The sequence below is a fragment of the Pseudophryne corroboree genome, chromosome 11 (assembly GCF_028390025.1).
Source record: "Pseudophryne corroboree isolate aPseCor3 chromosome 11, aPseCor3.hap2, whole genome shotgun sequence".
NCBI lineage: Eukaryota > Metazoa > Chordata > Amphibia > Anura > Myobatrachidae > Pseudophryne > Pseudophryne corroboree.
Genome location: NC_086454.1, coordinates 137,230,143 through 137,251,338, shown reverse-complemented (window position 1 = coordinate 137,251,338; position 21,196 = coordinate 137,230,143).

Sequence of the window (21,196 nt, the reverse complement as noted above, 5' to 3'; positions counted from 1 at the left end):
ATAGGGCCTTTGCATACCAAGCATTCTTTTCTGCTGGCTGCATCGGCTCCGACTAATCTCCTAGGGAGAGATTTACTGTGCAAAATGGGATGCGTCATATACTGTACTCCTGAAGGTGTGTTCTTGGACATACCCGAAAACCACGCTCAGGAAGCGCAGGATATGCTAGACTCCCCAACAAGATTAATGTCACACACTGTTGTTGTAAATAGGTGTCCGTCCAAGGTAGAGGAAATGATTTCCCAGATACCGGAATCACTTTGGACCAAGGATGGACAAGACACTGGATTGATGGCAAACGTAGCCCCAGTAGTTGTGCAAGTAAAAGATGGTAGGATAGCTCCAAAAATCCCACAATACCCTCTGAAGCCAGAGGTGGAGTTAGGAGTTTACCCTGTAATAGAGCGCTTGCTACAACAGGGCATTCTGGTAAGAACGTCCAGCACTGCCAATAGTCCCATCTTCCCTGTTAAAAAGAGTGGGGGGAGGGGTTACAGATTAGTGCAGGATCTAAGAGGGATCAACAAAATAGTTGAGAGTCAATTCCCTGTAGTGCCAAATCCAGCTGTCATCCTTATGCAAATCCCTCCCACTGCCAAATTTTTCACTGTGATTGACCTCTGCTCCGCTTTCTTCTCGGTACCTCTGCACCCTGACAGCCAATACTTATTCGCATTCACATACAGAGGAGTTCAGTACACTTGGACTCGATTACCACAAGGTTTCATAGACAGTCCAAGTATTTTCTCACAGGCCATGCATGATTGTTTACAGTCTTTCCAACCAGAGAGTGGATCAATATTGATACAGTATGTGGATGATTTACTACTGTGTTCAGATTCACTGGAAGCGTCCCTGAGAGATACGAAACAACTCCTGTTTCATCTTTCAGACACAGGACACAAGGTTTCCAAGGACAAGTTACAGTTATGCCAGACCCGTGTGAAGTATTTGGGACACTGTTTAACACAAGGACTGAGACACCTTACCGCTGATAGAATTCAAGCAATTCGTGACATGGCCCTGCCACAAACCCAGCAACAGATTAGAACGTTCTTAGGAATGTGTGGGTATTGCCGTAACTGGATCCCAGGTTTTTCCATACTGGCCCTACCTTTGCAGGAAATGGTCTCATCAAGCAAACCTGATCGGATTTCGCACACAGACGAATCCGAGATGGCATTTGAGAGACTCAAACAGTGCCTAACTCAGGCACCGGCATTAGGTATGCCAGACTATGGGAAACCCTTTGAGCTGTACGGAACAGAGAGTGCTGGGTGCGCAGCAGGTGTCTTAACCCAGAAGCATGGTGATGCCAGCAGGCCGGTAGCCTACTATAGCGCTCAACTAGATACGGTAGCGCGATCCCTCCCCACATGCTTGCGAAGCGTTGCAGCAATAGCATTGCTAGTCACAAAGAGCGAAGATGTAGTGCTAGGACACAACCTCACAATTCATACACCACATGCAGTGTCAGCCTTACTGAATTCGGCCCAAACCAGCAAACCAGACACGTCTCATCAGCGCGGTTTACAAGATGGGAATTGGCATTGATGGCCCCCGTAAACATCACCATAAGGAGATGCAGCGCATTAAATCCTACAACGTATCTCCCAGGTGTGCCTGGACAGGCACAAAGGGTGGAGGATGAGAGTGATGGTGAAAGAGGATTCAATACAGGAGATGACACGCATGATTGTATGGAATATTTGACCCAAAATTTCACGGCAAGGCCCGACATCAGTGACAACCCACTGGAAGATGTAGATTTTACTTTCTACACTGACGGTATTTGTCACAGACAGACGGACTCGGGAGACTTGTGTACTGGATACGCAGTCGTAGATGACCAAGGTACCATAGAAGCGGAACCGCTAGGCCCACCACACTCAGCACAAGTTGCTGAACTGGTTGCCCTAACCAGAGCATGTGAATTGGCTAAGGGCAAATCAGCCAATATTTACACAGATTCTAGGTACGCCTTCGGAGTAGTCCATGATTTCGGGGCCCTATGGCGCCTCAGAAATTTCATGATGGCAGCTGGCACACCCGTAGCGCATGCAGCCCACATCAAAAGACTTCGAACAGCGATACAGGAACCCAACAGAGTGGCTGTTATTAAGTGGCTGTTATTAAGTGTAAAGCTCACACATATAGCCAAGACCCGGTATCACTTGGTAACAGCCGAGCAGACGAAGCTGCTAAATCAGCAGCTAGTAACCCCATACAAACAGACAGTACACAACTGATGGTATTTAATACTGTAAACACACAGAAATTGTGTGAAATACAAAATTTGTGTTCCCCACAGGAAAAGGCAGTTTGGAGGTCAAAAGGATATGGCCAGGAGTCCTCAGGACTCTGGATAGATGGACAGGGTAAGCCAGTGGCACCCAGATCATACCTTCCAAGTCTAGCGGAAGCAGCACATGGGCTGACTCATCTAGGCAAAGAAGGAATGTGTAAGTTGGTAAGAGCTTATTGGTGCGCCCCAGGATTTTCTTCCCATGCGGGTAAAAGAGCGATGACATGTCTCACCTGCTTGAGGAAGAATATCGGAAAGGCAATACCGACAGAGCCATCCCATATCCCTCCGACAGATGGCCCTTTTCAGGTAATACAAATTGATTTCATACAATTGCCACCTTGTAGAAATTTAAAATATGTATTGGTCTGTATTGATGTGTTCTCAAATTGGGTTGAAGCATTTCCTGCGGCCACAAATACCGCTGTATTTACTGCAAAGAAAATTGTGCAGGAATTTGTGTGTAGGTATGGTATCCCTAGAATAATTGAAAGTGATAGGGGTACCCATTTTACAGGTGAAGTCTTTCAAACATTGTGTAAATTTATGGGAATTAATAGTAAGCTGCACACTCCGTACCGCCCCCAGGCGAGTGCAAAGGTGGAAAGAGTAAACAGCACTATTAAAAATAAATTGAGCAAGGTAATGACTGAAACAGGACTGTTATGGCCCGAAGCTTTGCCAATTGTACTATACAGCATCAGAACCACTCCCAGGTCCCCTCTTAATCTGTCTCCTTTTGAAATTCTGTTTGGTCGACAACCCCATGTTATGATTAACCCCCAGGATGATTTGAAATGTAACAATGAAGTAACCGTAAAGTATTTGGTTAAGATGAGTAAGCAATTGAGGAATCAGAATGATAATCTAAAGTTGGTGATTCCTGATCTGCCAGACAGTAATTGTCATGACATTGAACCTGGGGATTATGTAATGATACGGAATTTTCTACGCTCAGGTTGCCTTATTGACAGATGGGAAGGACCATATCAAGTCTTATTGACCAGCACAACAGCATTGAAGGTTGCCGAGAGAGAGACTTGGGTCCATTCGTCTCATTGTAAAAAGGTCACTGACCCAGAGAGGTCCCGTGATAAAGAACAGACGGTAGAGGTTGTATCACTAGAGTGTCTGTTCAGGGGGGATAGAGACGACACCTGAGCGCTGAGAATAATAAGACCGGAAGCTTGTCGAGCCAGATTTCTTTTTCCCATTTGTTATTTTCTCCAGTTCCCACCTCCCTCCTATTTCCTTTCCCCCTTCTTATTCTTCTCCTTTTACTCCTCTAAAATGGACTTGCCCCGAGAGACTGTAATCCGGATTTTCCTGTTGACCATGATGTTGATCACAGCAGTCTGTTTCGGTGAGAGTACAATGGAGGTCAAGAGAGGATCGGGAATGGGTTCTGATGACCAGGATGCAGGCGTAAATTTCCAAGAGCAACATAATCTCCGAGTAAAGGCGAGTATCAGAAAACGATCTGGTAGCATTGACAATAGAAGAAATTGTGAAGGATTGTTAGCTGAAGAAAACTGCATCTGTAGGCATTGTGACAATATAGTTGAGGATGGGTGCATCAAGAAGTGTCAGTCCAGTTTTAATGTCCACATGGACCGGCATCCATTGAGTGACTATCACTCCTTAGTGGGTAAAGTGTTAAATCAGACAGACTGTTGGGTATGCTCTCAAGTACCTCAAGGTCATAGCAAATCAGGACTAGTACCATTCCCTTTAACTGTAGGAGAGGTACTTGAGTTAAGTGGTGGGAGGCCGGTGGACAAGAGGTTTAATATCTCTAGTCCTCCTAGTTTGAAGCTCCACCAATATCATGTGGATAGGTCCTTAGTGTGCTTTAACATTTCCAATCCTCGAAAGCCGGGAAATTGGGAAGTGTCATGGAGTAATCAAACCATGACCTTTTCATACAGAGCCGACAGAATGCCCATAGACACAGAATTTATACGCCAGATAGCCGACCATGGAAGATTTTTCCGGTATAGGTACACTCTAGGAAGAAGGACCATGCGAGTTGGAGAAGTATCACCAGGATACTGTGCACATATCATACAACCTGATACGTGTACTAAACAGATGGGATAATTAGGGTTAGGAGATTTCACATGGAAAATTTGTAACATGGTAATGTCATACTCCGTCCCATATGTTCTCCCCGATGATGCATATTTCATATGCGGGAGGAAGGCGTATAAGTGGCTTGCCCCAAACTCAGAGGGATTGTGCTATATTCGAAAAGTACTGCCTGAAGTAATGACTGTTTCCCATAACAAAATGAAAGATATTAATCGCAGTGCCCAAGCTCCTTATACTCACACTCATTACGAGCACGTCATTAAACGGCACCTGATAGAGAGGACAGAGCATTCAGCCTCTGATCTGATCCATGAATCCACCGGGATTCAATTCCTACTCGCGTTAGATATCACTCGTACCGCCAGAGGAGTGATAAATTATAAATATATATCTGCGCTTGCAAATTTATTAGACAATATCACTGAAATGTATGACGACACATTCAGGTACACTGGGAAAGAGTTACAAGCCTACAAAACAGAACTGGTTCAGCATAGGATGATTCTCAATTACCTCACAGCTGTGACAGGTGGGTATTGTGTTACCCTAGCAACTCAATATGGAATAAAGTGTTGCACGTACATTACAAACAGCACGGAGGACCCAGCCGAGGTCATAGACCAAAAGATGGATGACATTTTACAATTAAAGTGGGAGTTTCGAAGGAAACACAATCTCACACTTGCTGCTGTGGGTAATGAGCTGACCAGTTGGGTGTCATGGTTGAACCCACGAAATTGGTTCTCGGGCTTAGGAGAATGGGCCCAAGGTATTATTATGGATGTAGGGAAATTTCTTTTGTGTATTCTAGGAGTCGTCATATTGGTTGGCCTGATATTTAGATGCGTTCGGGTTTTAGCGAAGCGTAAAAGTAATACCAGGATGATGAGTTTAAGGAGCGAGGACACTGTAATAACAACAACTAATTTGATTTATGACCCAACGATAGAGACAATGTTGTGATGAAAATGTGATTCCTTGGTCCGTTTCTTTCACCCGTTTCTCCTTTGTTTTCCTCCAAGGCACGAAGACATCCGCTTGGAAGAAGAATTTGCCAACCTCTTTTATACAGACCATTGATGAACTATGCTACAAGCCCCAATTTCCCTAGTGACTTTAACTTTTACGATAGCCCAACACTTTTAGAGACTGTAACTTTATGGACAATGGAACAACTTTTGCTCGTTATTTATAGCAAAAGCACCGAGAGACATCAGACAACATGTACATCAAGACAAGACATCAGACAAGACCTCAATCGGCAAATGCATATTAAACTCACATAGTTTACGACTGCATTTATAATAATTGCTTCTTATCTTCACCTCTACAATCTTCAGGTAATGACACACATAGTCGATAGGGAATATAGATACAGATATCAGCACTCACATATCCCCCATTCATGTATCATCAACTAAATGTGCTCCCCCATTTGTTGCAACCAAAAGCCGAAAAGAGCTCGGTAAAGTTTGACAGCCCATCCACAGACCCGTAATACGGGATAAGAAGGAATTCAAATGTATACTTCGCAATACCTCGAAGCTTGATTTAAAACACGTACGGCACGATGATACATGACCCCTCAAACATGGATTCATACACACATGCTTCTACTATCTCACTAGGTCATACTTTTTTCCCACCTGCTCCTCTCCTCCCTTTACCCAATCATAAAATGGTATTTACATTATGACATATATTTTTCTTTTTTGAACTGTTTTAGGAAGTGGCAGTTATTGATGACTGCCAAAGGGTGGACTGTCAAAGTCGGAAAAATATCATGCTACACGTTGCCATATATTCACCTCATGCGCTTGCCCGCTGCACGTGCACATTCTCTCCCGTGCGTGCGGATACTCGCAGCTGCGTGATGGCGCCTCCTCGGCCATGCGCTCGAGCGCGTGGTATGTGCATTTACGGTAGAGTTTGTGTGCGTCTAGCGGGCGACTCAATCGTTAAATAATAAAACCAAATAGTACGTTTTATAGATAATGTTCCACTTAATAATAACTGTAAGTTTGTTTAATGTAACTGGTCGCTGGACAGAGAAATTCCTCTTTGCATGATACGAAGGGTCAGACAGGGTTTGAGCAGTGGTGTTTGGTACCTAATGCTAGCCATACATCAGACCAACTTTTCTCCAACACTCCAAACTTCCAACCATCCAACTTGTCTGTTCAACTAAAACAGTGCCCCACACATCTCACCAACTTTTTACCAGTGCTCCACACATCTAACCAACTTTTCATCAGACCAACCAACCTTCCAACTTCTGTCCAACTTGTGATGTCACCGAAGTAGGCGGACAGTGCCTGCCTACAGTTCTTCAGTTTTGTTTTGTTTTTTAATTTCAAAACATGCAGAAGTGTCTTTTTTTCAGTGAAACTGGGCTTTTCTTTCACCACCATACATTTATTAGATTTACTTATTTTCATACTGAACTATGGATACCAGCATGGTTGGGCTGCCAAGGCAAATATATATATATATATATATATATATATATAAAAGATGTAGATATTCGGCACTCCCAATGTAGTAAAATGTACAGCTTGCCTGGTGCCCTCTTTTTTGGAGGCACAAGTATTATTTATATATTTTTTTAAAGATTATTATATATATATATATATATATATATATTTTTTTTTTTTTAAATGGAATGGGAAAAACCCGAAAAAAAATTGCGTGGGGTCCCCCCTCCAAAGCATAACCAGCCTCGGGCTCTTCGAGCAGGTCCTGGTTCTAAAAATCCGGGGGGAAAACGGACAGGGGATCCCCCGTATTTTTAAAACCAGCACCGGGCTCTGCGCCTGGTGCTGGTGCAAAAAATACGGGGGACAAAAAGAGTAGGGGTCCCCCATATTTTTTACACCAGCATCAGGCTCCACTAGCTGGACAGATAATGCCACAGCCGGGGGTCACTTTTATACAGTGCCCTGCGGCCATTGCATTAAATATCCAACTAGTCACCCCTGGCCGGGGTACCCTGGGGGAGTGGGGACCACTTCAATCAAGGGGTCCCCCCCCCCAGCCACCCAAGGGCCAGGGGTGAAGCCAGAGGCTGTCCCCCCCATCCAAAGGCTGCGGATGGGGGGCTGATAGCCTTGAGAAAATTGAAATATTGTTTTTTCCAGTAGTACTACAAATCCCAGCAAGCCTCCCCCGCAAGCTGGTACTTGGAGAACCACAAGTACCAGCATGCGGGAGAAAAACGGGCTCGCTGGTACCTGTAGTTCTAATGGAAAAAAAATACCCAAATAAAAACAGGAGACACACACCGTGACAGTAAAACTTTATTTCACACATGTCGACACACACATACTTACCTATGTTGACACGAAGCAGTCGGTCCTCTTCTCCAAGTAGAATCCACGGGTACCTGAAAATAAAAGATAATTATACTCATCTGATCCAGCGTCCTTATACGTAATGCCACCCCTGTAGTAGTAGCATCCTTATACGTAATGTGCCCCCAGTAGTAGTACCGTCCTTATACATAATGCCCCCCCAGTAGTAGTAGCATCCTTATACATAATGCCCCCCCCAGTAGTAGTAGCATCCTTACATGTAATGCCCTCCCAGTAGTAGTAGCACCGTCCTTATACATAATGCCCCCCCAGTAGTAGCGTCCTTATATGTAATGCCCCCCCAGTATTAGTAGCCTCCTTATACATAATGCCCCCCCAGTAGTAGTAGCATCGTTATATGTATTGCCCCCATGTAGTAGTAGCGTTCTTATACATAATGCCCCCCAGTAGTAGTAGCATTGTTATATGTATTGCCCCCATGTAGTAGTAGCGTTCTTATACATAATGCCCCCCAGTAGTAGTAGCATTGTTATAGGTAATGCCCCCCCAGTAATAGTAGCGTCCTTATACATAATGCCCCCCCAGTAGTAGTAGCATCGTTATATGTATTGCCCCCATGTAGTAGTAGCGTTCTTATACATAATGCCCCCCAGTAGTAGTAGCATTGTTATAGGTAATGCCCCCCAGTAATAGTAGCGTCCTTATACGTAATGCCCCCCCCCCAGCAATAGTAGCGTCCTTATACGTAATGCCCCCCCTATAGTAGTAGCGTCCTTGCATGTAATGGCCCCCCCAGCAGTGGCGTCCATAAAGCGCGCACACACAGACATACCTCACACACACACAATTCACACATATATACACACACACACACACACACACACACACACCTCCACCATACACCACACATATATACAAACACACACACACACACACACACACACACACACACATATATATATATACAAACACACACACACACTTCCCTCTCACCCTCCACTTACCAAGTCTGGCTGGCCGTCACTGCAAAGCTGTCTGGTCCCGTGTAGCTCCGCCCCTCTATTCTGTGTAGCTCCGCCCCTTTGTGCCGCCGTAGCTCCGCCCCCTTTTCAGGCCCCACACTGCACAGCCCGCTGTCACAGGTAATGGGGGGGCTTTTCATGCTGCCGGCGCAGTAGGCGGACACTGGCAGGCAGTGTCCGCCTACTTATCGTTCAGTTGGGGGGAAAGTTTCCCCTACACCTGAACGATTGGTTGGGAAAATCAAACAGGTTTGATTTTCCCAACTAGTTGGACAGACCGTTTCTGTCCGTTTTTCAGCGTGTGGGAGCAAACGGCTGATAATCGTTTGCTCCCACACACTGCCACATTATCTTTCCAACCAGCCAACTAGTTGGCTGGTTGGAAAGATATCGTCCTGATGTATGGCCAGCTTAACTAAAGAACATTTTATTAGGAACAATCCGGTGCTGGTTAGGTAAAGATTAATCGCTCCTGCGTATAGTTATGTCTATTAGTAGTTTCTGGACATTAACTATATTTGCGGTTCATTATCCATGCGGCGGGAATTCTCAGATTCCCTCCCACCTGAGCAGTTTGATATAGTCACAGCCCACCTGTTCAAACTAACCTATGACCTTTTGTTATAATGCGGAGGGACATTCCTGTGTCCAATGAACAATAAGATTGTAGGGCCCTTTGTAGTACACTGTATGTTGTGTATAAAAGGGTCACTGTCCCCAGACCAGCCAGTACTCTCTCTCTTCAACATTTATCTCTGATAATTGGAGGACTGGATCCGGTTGCGCTAGCGAGTGTTCCCCGTATGGTATGTTTCTCTGTGGCCACTTTGTTACCCGTTTTAATGTTAGCCATTCATTCTTAGTCGATGTATTTGTGTTTGCGATCGTTCGCTATTGTGTATATTTCTGTTTAGTTATTCTGTTAGATTTTAATGTTAGCCTGTAGTGTATGAACTGTTAACTGTTTCTTTTCCCTTTTACTTAGTTAAATATTGTTAGTAAAGGTGTTGGAACCTTAGCAAGGAGTGTGTCTCACCATTTGTTATTAAGGGTTGCTGAGCATCTCAATCGCTCAAACAGCTAGCTTACAGACCAAGGTTAAACAGTGTTATATCCTTGCAGTATCTCAACACTAAGATTTACAGTATAAGCATAATCTGTGTAAGGTTTAAAAGGTTATTATTTGTGTGTACGCTCGCTGTGTGAATTCCATACTCACAGCGCAGCGTGTGTATGTAACTTGCGTACCACGTGCGAGGTCTTTGTACGCAAATAGCGTACGAAGTGCGTAGCACGTGCACGAGGGACAGCGGCCATTACGGCTTCACGATATTAGTAAATAGCTTTTGTTCTACGGTATACAATCAGCTTTATCATCGGCAAACCATCATTTGGGTCAACTTAGATATACCATTATTGACCATGTGCCCAAAATGAGTAGAGGGGGAGATAGAGCTAAGATCCTGTCGCAGAAAGAAACCAAATGGATTTATTTATTGGATGCTCTAAGCCAGGGGTGGGGAACCTCCGGCCCGCGGGCCGTATAAGGCCCGCGAAGCCGTTTGCTCCGGCCCACCTGCTTCTCTGTGAGACACGCCGCCGCTCAGTCCGGCGGCAGCGTGTCTCAGCTGTCTGGACAGGGACTCAGAAGGAGAGCGCGGCTGTCGGGTGGGAGCGGCGGCGTGTAGAACTTGAAACCAGCCGCCGGTTCGTGAGCCAATCAGAGCTCGCGGACCGGCAGCAAATCAGGAGCCGCGGCTGCCGGTCCGCGAGCTCTGATTGGCTCTCGAACCGGCGGCTGGTTTCAAGTCCTACACGCCACCGCCTGACATAGCCGCGCTCTCCTCCGTGTCCCGCCGAAAGCAGCACGGGGGTGACATCTGTATACCTGGCACTGTGAGGGGCATTGGTATACCTGGCACTGTGGGGGGCATTTGTATACCTGGCACTGTGGGGGGCATCTGTATACCTGGCACTGTGGGGGGCATCTGCATACCTGGCACTGTGAGGGGCATTGGTATACCTGGCACTATGGGGGCATTTGTATACCTGGCACTGTGAGGGGCATCTGTACACCTGGCACTGTGAGGGGCATTTGTATACCTGGCACTGTGAGGGGCATTTGTATACCTGGCACTGTGAGGGGCAATTGTGGATCTGGCACTGCACTATTGGGGGCATATGTGTATCACATCCCATTTTAACTGGCCACAACCATTTTTTTGGCGTGCGCGCACACACAGTGCCTATAAGGGGCAGACCTACTGGGAGGTAGGTCAAAACGATACAGATAAAAACAGCTTGAGTATGTGTATTAACACATTTCCTCAATATGAGAACAAAAAAACAAAAGTGATCACCAACACCAGACTATAAGCATAATGTTAAAAAACATGTCTGATCTAAATTCAGATATAAAGACAAAAGAAAAGGAAGAGGAAAATAAGTACAGCGGACCTTAATGCACTTGTTCTATAATAACTAGCCAATATCAAAACATACAAACATTGGTGATCACTTTTGTTTTTTTGTTATCATATTGAGGAAATGTGTTAATACTCAAGCTGGTTTTATCTGTATTGTTTTGTTAGACTGCATCACCATGACAACCAACGTCATGACGTCGGCCCGCCTGTCCGGCGCCGTTTGATTACGTCATCCAGAAGCTCCCACTGTGTTACCAGTGGATAGCGGGCGGTCAGCGGCATGGGACAGGTGAGTATGATTATTCAGTTGTAGTTAGGATTGTCTTGCTATATAAGTGTTGTTTTTGGATTGTTTGTGTGTGATGTGCTGTCCCTGACGACGTTGGAACAATAAAATTATGCTATTTTAAAATGCATTGAAAGTCTGCTGGAGTGCCGCCGAATTCTGCAAACTACATGGGGTTAGTGCATACTAACCTACGGAGGGAACCGCAGCAAGTAATCTACATATCCCTTTAGTGGAGTGCCGGGTAACAGCTGTTTTCTATATTGACCGGGATCTATATGGGTGTGTGGCTCAACATAGACCGGTTATACCAAGGCACCGTCAGATACTTTTTTCACATCGGGACATTTCATCTATATTGATTTTTGCTACACGTGGGTGGATCAGCTGTGTAGTACTTGCTACTAGCAGCCAACATGTCACAAATACGATCTAATGAGGATAAAGATCTGGATGAGGCACTGGAGCTCCCTCATATGGATGCTCGTGACAGATTCAGTTACTCAGATGGGGAAGCACAAGCCATATTGGTTACCACCACAATGGATGATAATCACGTGTCTAATACAGCAGAGGAATTATACCGACAATTATTACGCCTAAAGCAGCAGGAATGTGACTTTACCTACCATGGTATTAGTCTCTCTGATTATTATCGTAATAACCAAATTCCCAGAGGATTCCGGATAAAAAACACACCAACAATAGGGAGATACAGTGTCCCCTTCTGCCGTCGTTGGGTAGCCATACTCAACAAGTGTTCTATGGACTTGTTACTTTTGGTAGTGGAGGAATCTACAAAAGAAATCAATTCCACGAAAGCTCTTATTCAAGAATTTGAGACACAGCACCGAGCAACCTTATCCAAGGACACCACTACGAATTGGTTAGATAAGCTTAACACCCAGATGGACCAGTATAGGCAGGACTTGATAAAGTTAAAAAAAAAAAAAAAACTATCCCTGACCCTGCCTTTTGGAAGGGGGAAAGGGATGTGAAAAAAAAGAAAAAAGAAAAGCTTTAAAACAAAAATTATTCAAAAGAATTGTGGACCCAGCCACATTGACCTGTTGCTACTTCGAGCACAGAAAAAACACTGAGGTACTCGGGGATATGGAGGGGTGGAGTGTTCTAAAATTAAATATTCAGTGCCCTGTTCCTACGGAAACCGTCCATATCCAAGAGTACTCCAGTGATCCCTAGTGGATGAAAAAGAAAAGAAAAGCTGCTTAAAGTCCAACAGGACTATCAACAACGGAGGGTATATCCATGGTTGGGGAATTCATCAAATTATAATGAGCAGACATACCCCACTAGACGTTCAAGGATGCGTAAACGACAGTGGGATAATACTACTTCTGGAACATCTAACAGTGATTCAGATGCCCATAATTCATCAACTCCTTCTGCAACTGGTACTCACCCTTCAGGGGTACAGACCAGATCGGTGTTAAGCCCCAAACCCGGAAGAGGACGCGGAGGGCGGGGCAAAACAAAAGACAGCAAGAGCACAAGACCCCCAAGGAGATAACGGATATAGTCTTTAACTTATCATCTGCCCCTCTCACTAACTTTGAACTACAGGTTTTATCCAAAGGTCTATCCTTTGTGCCCACCACGGATTTCGATCCATTGCAGTGGAAAGTTGATGTGGCACGTCTTACTAGGAATTTACGTTTGAAGTGTCGAAGTCGAAAAATATTGCAATACACACACCACATGCAAACACCACACAGATGGCATCCATATATGTACTTAGTCTGGCGTGCATGCAGCATACTCGCAAATTGCCTACAATCGCCTGCCACGGGAGTGCGCGTACGGGCGTGGTATGAGCAATTACAGAAAGATTCTTACTTGCAATGGAAATTAATGCAGTACATGCCACAGTCTGTGTCGAGTCACTGTTCACACACACACTAATCTAACCAAACAAGCACATCTTTCCAACACAATGTCTTGGTATTCCAATGTTTGAACAGACCCCCTGGTCTGTGAAGAAAGATACACACGAACCAAACTGTCATTGTTTAATGGAAACCAGAACAATGGGAGACAAATATCCCAAATAGATACACACAAGCTTGTGGTTACAAATTATTAACTAGAGGCAGCCTGCAGTAACACTTGTGTATATATATATATATATATATATATATATGTATATATATATATTTATTTATTTTTGTGTGTATCTTGAGAATGGATGGTCATTTCATGTGTAGGATCATGTTGCTTGAAGATAGCATGACAGGGTAATCTAATGAACATGAAAATATCTGTCACACATTGCATGTTTCCCAAACTTGGTGCACACATTGCACATAGTCTGCCCTTTCCCCTCATGCAACTTTTACTTATTTGCAAGGCACAACAAGGGAATTATACACCTTTACAGTATATGAGGGGACAGTAACTGATCAGAGCATCATGCATGGTATCTACGTGTTCGGATAATTATGAGTAATAATCCGGTGTTGGTTTGGAGAAGATCGCATGTCGTTGCGAAGTTATTCGCAAAGGCAGATTAAAGGTATATTTGTGTTTATTATGTACTTGGTATGCGGCTGGAATCCAGAGCTACACACCCCTGGATCAAGGCATCGCCCATCTCTTCAAACCGACCAATGACCTCTCCTGTACTGTAAACGACCATCCCTCCAACCAATCAGTGGAGAGCATACAACCCCATTGTATTGTATTTTGGGCAAGGGTATATAAACCTTGCACCTGGGCCGGTCACTCTCTCTCTCTTGCTCTAAGGTCATCTTGCCAGATCGACTAGAGGACCGGATCCGGGTTGCGCAGGCGAACAAACGTATGCATCATTGGGTGTGACTCTCTCTCTGTGATTGAATTGTATTGTGTTGTACCATTATATTTTAACTTATTGTAAACCCCTTTTACAAATATATTATTACTTTTTGCTGCTTTGGACCACAACATACAATCAAATACTGGTGTCGCATTCAGTTTCTGTTAAGCGTTTGTATAGTATAATTGCCACACCTAGAGCTGCCTCGTGCTCTCAGCGTGTCGGTCTGTGTGTATGCACGGAGTGTAAGCTGCACGGCTATTCCGGCGTGTGTACGCTAACTGGGGACAGAGTATTTATTACAGCAGCCGCAGCGGGTTCAGTTACAGTGTGCAATAGAGGTTAGTGGCTGTTTTTCCAAGAAGTCTATCAAACTTCTCAATTGGGGACATCGTCCGGCTCGTCTCATACCCGGCTTTTGCACAACAGTACAGGCGCTTGCCAGCAGCAAAGGGTGGATAAGCATTATTATATTGTGTTGAGCTATCTTGTGCTGATGAACAGCGCCTGTACTGCATTGGTTAGGGATGCTGGCGTGAACCGCAAGGACAAAGGAAAAAAAGCCATTTAAAAGTTGTTGTTTTTTTTTCTTTTCCTTTTGCACATGTAACTTTGGTAAAGGCGCACACAGCGTACCCATACTTTGCATCCATCCCACATATTGTTGCCATAGATTATAACGGTCATTTATAGGTTTGTGTGAAACCGGATACATCTGTGTTGCTATATACATTTTGAAGTAACTGTGTTAATGATATAGTTGTAAGAACACAAAACGCAGCTCTGGCCTAGTATTTTAGGTTAAAACAGAGCAATTGTGGGGTGTGTTCGTGAGCGACAATAGTTTATATCGTTCACATTTATACTGTGTGATTTGTTTTAGTGCGGGCGCACTTTTGTACACGTGGCCCGGACAAAGTACGTGAGCACGCACAAGCGTGAAAAGGCACGTGCGGTTGCGTAATTACGCAAGTTGCGTAAGATCGCCAAGGACAAACCACACAATAATAAGAATTTACTTACCGATAATTCTATTTCTCGGAGTCCGTAGTGGATGCTGGGGTTCCTGAAAGGACCATGGGGAATAGCGGCTCCGCAGGAGACAGGGCACAAAAAGTAAAGCTTTAGGATCAGGTGGTGTGCACTGGCTCCTCCCCCTATGACCCTCCTCCAAGCCAGTTAGGTACTGTGCCCGGACGAGCGTACACAATAAGGGAGGAATTATGAATCCCGGGTAAGACTCATACCAGCCACACCAATCACACCGTACAACTTGTGATCTAAACCCAGTTAACAGTATGATAACAGCGGAGCCTCTGAAAAGATGGCTCACAACAATAATAACCCGATTTTTGTAACTATGTACAAGTATTGCAGATAATCCGCACTTGGGATGGGCGCCCAGCATCCACTACGGACTCCGAGAAATAGAATTATCGGTAAGTAAATTCTTATTTTCTCTATCGTCCTAGTGGATGCTGGGGTTCCTGAAAGGACCATGGGGATTATACCAAAGCTCCCAAACGGGCGGGAGAGTGCGGATGACTCTGCAGCACCGAATGAGAGAACTCCAGGTCCTCTTTTGCCAGGATATCAAATTTGTAGAATTTTACAAACGTGTTCTCCCCTGACCACGTAGCTGCTCGGCAGAGTTGTAATGCCGAGACCTCTCGGGCAGCCGCCCAAGATGAGCCCACCTTCCTTGTGGAATGGGCCTTAACCGATTTAGACTGTGGCAGGCCTGCCTCAGAATGTGCAAGTTGAATTGTGTTACAAATCCAACGAGCAATCGCCTGCTTAGAAGCAGGCGCACCCAACTTGTTGGGTGCATACAGTATAAACAGCGAGTCAGATTTTCTGACTCCAGCTGTCCTGGAACATATTTTCAGGGCCCTGACAACTCCTAGCAACTTGGAGTCCTCCAAGTCCCTAGTAGGTGCAAGGCACCACAATAAGCTGGTTCAGGTGAAACACTGACACCACCTTAGGGAGAGAACTGGGGACGAGTCCGCAGCTCTGCCCTGTCCGAATGGACAAACAGATATGGGCTTTTTTTAAGAAAAAACCACCAATTTGACACTCGCCTGGTCCAGGCCAGGGCCAAGAGCATGGTCACTTTTTATGTGAGATGCTTCAAATCCACATATTTGACTGGTTTTAAACCAATGTGATTTGAGGAATCCCAGAACTACGTTGAGATCCCACAGTGCCACTGGAGGCACAAAAAAGGGGTTTGTATATGTAATACTCCCTTGACAAACTTCTGGACTTCAGGAACTGAAGCCAATTCTTTCTGGAAGAAAATTTACAGGGCCGAATTTGAACCTTAATGGACCCCAATTTGAGGCCCATAGACACTCCTGTTTGCAGGAAATGCAGGAAACGACCGAGTTGAAATTTCTTTGTGGGGCCTTCCTGGCCTCACACCACGCAACATATTTTCGCCACACGTGGTGATAATGTTGTGCGGTCACCTCCTTTCTGGCTTTGACCAGGGTAGGAATGACCTCTTCCGGAATGCCTTTTTTTTCTTAGGATCCGGCTTTCCATCGCCATGCCGACAAACGCAGCTGCGGTAAGTCTTGGAACAGACATGGTACTTGCTGAAGCAAGTCCCTTCTTAGCGGCAGAGGCCATAAGACCTCTGTAAGCATCTCTTGAAGTTCCGGGTACCAAGTCCTTCTTGGCCAATCCGGAGCCATGAGTATAGTTCTTACTCCTCTACGTCTTATAATTCTCAGCACCTTAGGTATGAGAAGCAGAGGAGGGAACACATACACCGACTGGTACACCCACGGTGTTACCAGAACGTCCACATCTATTGCCTGAGGGTCTCTTGACCTGGCGCAATACCTGTCCCGTTTTTTGTTCAGATGGGACGCCATCATGTCCACCTTTGGTATTTCCCAACGGTTTACAATCATGTGGAAAAAACTTCTCAATGAAGTTTCCACTCTCCCGGGTGGAGGTCGTGCTGAGGAAGTCTGCTTCCCAGTTTCCATTCCCGGGATGAAAAACTGCTGACAGTGTTATCACATGATTTTCCGCCCAGCGAAAAGTCCTTGCAGTTTCTGCCATTGCCCTCCTGCTTCTTGTGTCGCCCTGTCTGTTTACGTGGGCGACTGCCGTGATGTTTTTCCCACTGGATCAATACCGGCTGACCTTGAAGCAGAGGTCTTGCTAAGCTTAGAGCATTATAAATTTACCCTTAGCTCCAGTATATTTATGTGGAGAAAAGTCTCCATACTTGATCACACTCCCTGGAAATTTTTTCCTTGTGTGACTGCTCCCCAGCCTCTCAGGCTGGGCTCCGTGGTTACCAGCATCCAATCCTGAATGCCGAATCTGCTGCCCTCTAGAAGATGAGCACTCTATAACCACCACAGGAGAGACACCCTTGTCCTTGGATATTGGGTTATCCGCTGATGCATCTGAAGATGCGATCCGGACCATTTGTCCAGCAGATCCCACTGAAAAGTTCTTACGTGAAATCTGCCGAATGGAATTGCTTCGTAGGAAGCCACCATTTTTACCAGGACCCTTGTGCAATGATGCACTGTTTTTAGGAGGTTCCTGACTTGCTCGGATAACTCCCTGGCTTTCTCTTCCGGGAGAAACACCTTTTTCTGGACTGTGTCCAGAATCATCCCTAGGCACAGCAGACGTGTCGTCGGGATCAGCTGCGATTTTGGAATATTTAGAATCCACCCGTGCTGATTGTAGCAGTATCCGAGATAGTGCTACTCCGACCTCCAACTGTTCCCTGGACTATGCCCCTATCAGGAGATCGTCCAAGTAAGGGATAATTAAGACGCCTTTTCTTCGAAGAAGAATCATCAATTCGGCCATTACCTTGGTAAAGACCCCAGGGTGCCGTGGACAATCCAAACGGCAGCGTCTGAAACTGATAGTGACAGTTCTGCACCACGAACCTGAGGTACCCTTAGTGAGAAGGGCAAATTTGGGACATAGAGGTAAGCATCCCTGATGTCCCGGGACACTATATAGTCCCCTTATTTCTGGTTCGTTATCACTGCTCTGAGTGACTTCATCTTAATTTGAACCTTTGTAAGTGTTCAAAAACAAATTTTTAGAATAAGTCTCACCTAGCCTTCTGGCTTCAGTACCACAATATAGTGTGGAATAATACCCCTTTTCTGTAGTAGGAGGGGTAATTTAATTATCACCTGCTGGGAATACAGCTTGTGAATTTTTTCCCATACTACCTCCTTGTCGGAGGGAGACTTGGTAAAGCAGACTTCAGGAGCCTGCGAAGGGGAAACGTCTCGACATTCCCATCTGTACCCCCGGGATACTACTTGTAGGATCCAGGGGTCCTGTACGGTCTCAGCGCCATGCTGAGAACTTGTCAGACGCGGTGGAACGCTTCTGTTCCTGGGAATGGGCTGCCTGCTGCAGTCTTCTTCCCTTTCCTCTATCCCTGGGCAGATATGATCTTATAGGGACGAGAGGACTGAGGCTGAAAAGACGGTGTCTTTTTCTGCAGAGATGTGACTTAGGGTAAAAAACGGTGGATTTTCCAGCAGTTGCCGTGACCACCAGGTCCGATGGACCGACCCCAAACAAGTCCTCTTCCTGTATACGGCCATACTGTGCCGTTTGGAATCTGCATCACCTGACCACTGTCGTGTCCATAACATCTTCTGGCAGTTATGGACATCGCGTTTATTCATGATGCCAGAGTGCAAATATCCCTCTGTGCATCTCGCATATATAGAAATGCTCTATAGTCAATAAAATACTGTCCGTCAAGGGTATCAATATTTTTAGTCAGGGAATCCGACCAAGCCACCCTAGCTCTGCACATCCAGGCTGAGGCGATCGCTGGCCGCAGTATAACACCAGTATGTGTGTATATACTTTTTATTATATTTTCCAGCCTTGTCAGCTGGTCCTTGAGGACGGCCCTATCTATAGACGGTACCGCCACTTGTTTTGATAAGCGTGTGAGCGCCTTATCCACCTTAAAGGGTGTTTCCCAACGCGCCCTAACTTCTGGCGGGAAAGGGTATACCGCCCATAATTTTCTATCGGGGGGAACCCACGCATCATCACACACTTTATTTAATTTATCTGATTCAGGAAAAACTATGGTAGTTTTTTCACATCCCACATAATACCCTCTTTTGTGGTACTTGTAGTATCAGAAATACGTAACACCTCCTTCATTGCCTTTAACGTGTGGCCCTAATAAGGAATACGTTTGTTTATTCACCGTCGACACTGGATTCAGTGTCCCTGTCTGTGTCTGTGTCGACCGACTAAAGTAAACGGGCGTTTTAAAACCCTTGACGGTGTTTTTGAGACGTCTGGACCGTACTAATTGTTTGTCGGCCGTCTCATGTCGTCAACCGACCTTGCAGCGTGTTGACATTATCACGTAATTTCCTAAATAAGCCATCCATTCCGGTGTCGACTCCCTAGAGAGTGACATCACCATTACAGGCAATTGCTCCGCCTCCTCACCAACATCGTCCTCCTACCTGTCGACACACACGTACCGACACACAGCACACACACAGGGAATGCTCTGATAGAGGACAGGACCCACTAGCCTTTTGGAGAGACAGAGGGAGAGTTTGCCAGCACACACCAAAAACGCTATAATTATATAGGGACAACCTTATATAAGTGTTTTCCCTTATAGCATCTTAATATATATATAAGCATATCGCCAAATTAGTGCCCCCCCTCTCTGTTTTAACCCTGTTTCTGTAGTGCAGTGCAGGGGAGAGCCTGGGAGCCTTCCCTCCAGCCTTTCTGTGAGGGAAAATGGCGCTGTGTGCTGAGGAGATAGGCCCCGCCCCTTTTTCGGCGGCCTCGTCTCCCGCTCTTAACGGATTCTGGCAGGGGTTAAATATCTCCATATAGCCTCCGGAGGCTATATGTGAGGTATTTTTAGCCAAAATAGGTATTCATTTGCCTCCCAGGGCGCCCCCCTCCCAGCGCCCTGCACCCTCAGTGACTGCCGTGTGAAGTGTGCTGAGAGGAAAATGGCGCACAGCTGCAGTGCTGTGCGCTACCTTTAGAAGACTGAGGAGTCTTCTGCCGCCGATTCTGGACCTCTTCTTACTTCAGCATCTGCAAGGGGGCCGGCGGCAAGGCTCCGGTGACCATCCAGGCTGTACCTGTGATCGTCCCTCTGGAGCTAATGTCCAGTAGCCAAGAAGCCAATCCATCCTGCACGCAGGTGAGTTCACTTCTTCTCCCCTAAGTCCCTCGTTGCAGTGATCCTGTTGCCAGCAGGACTCACTGTAAAATAAAAAACCTAAGCTAAACTTTCCTAAGCAGCTCTTTAGGAGAGCCACCTAGATTGCACCCTTCTCGGCCGGGCACAAAAATCTAACTGGCTTGGAGGAGGGTCATAGGGGGAGGAGCCAGTGCACACCACCTGATCCTAAAGCTTTACTTTTTGTGCCCTGTCTCCTGCGGAGCCGCTATTCCCCATGGTCCTTTCAGGAACCCCAGCATCCACTAGGACGATAGAGAAAGTTCTATTTAAAAGCGGAGTAGTAGATGTTTATCTACAAATAGCACATAACTATCTGGTTTCAAACGCAGATTAGAATAACATTGATAAAGTGTGTTACCTCTGGGGAAAGCTATCAGTTAACAGAGAAGGATATTTTTCTGATCAGAAAACTATAGAGTGCTAGTGTGGGCTGAAAAAGGTGTGAATGTATTGAACCCCGCTTGATGAACTCGGTGAACTTGGTGAGCACGGTCTAGGTGAACACGTGCAACAGAGTGTGATAAAGCTTTGTGAAGTTGTTATAAACAGAAAAAATAAGAACTACCCAACTGCACACAGCTTAAAAAGTCTGCTTAGATGTCTTAAAAGTTCGGGAATAAGTCAGTCCATAAGAGGAGAGGAGGTCGTCTTCCAATCTTTTTCTCTTCCTTTTTCTTTTTTTCTTCT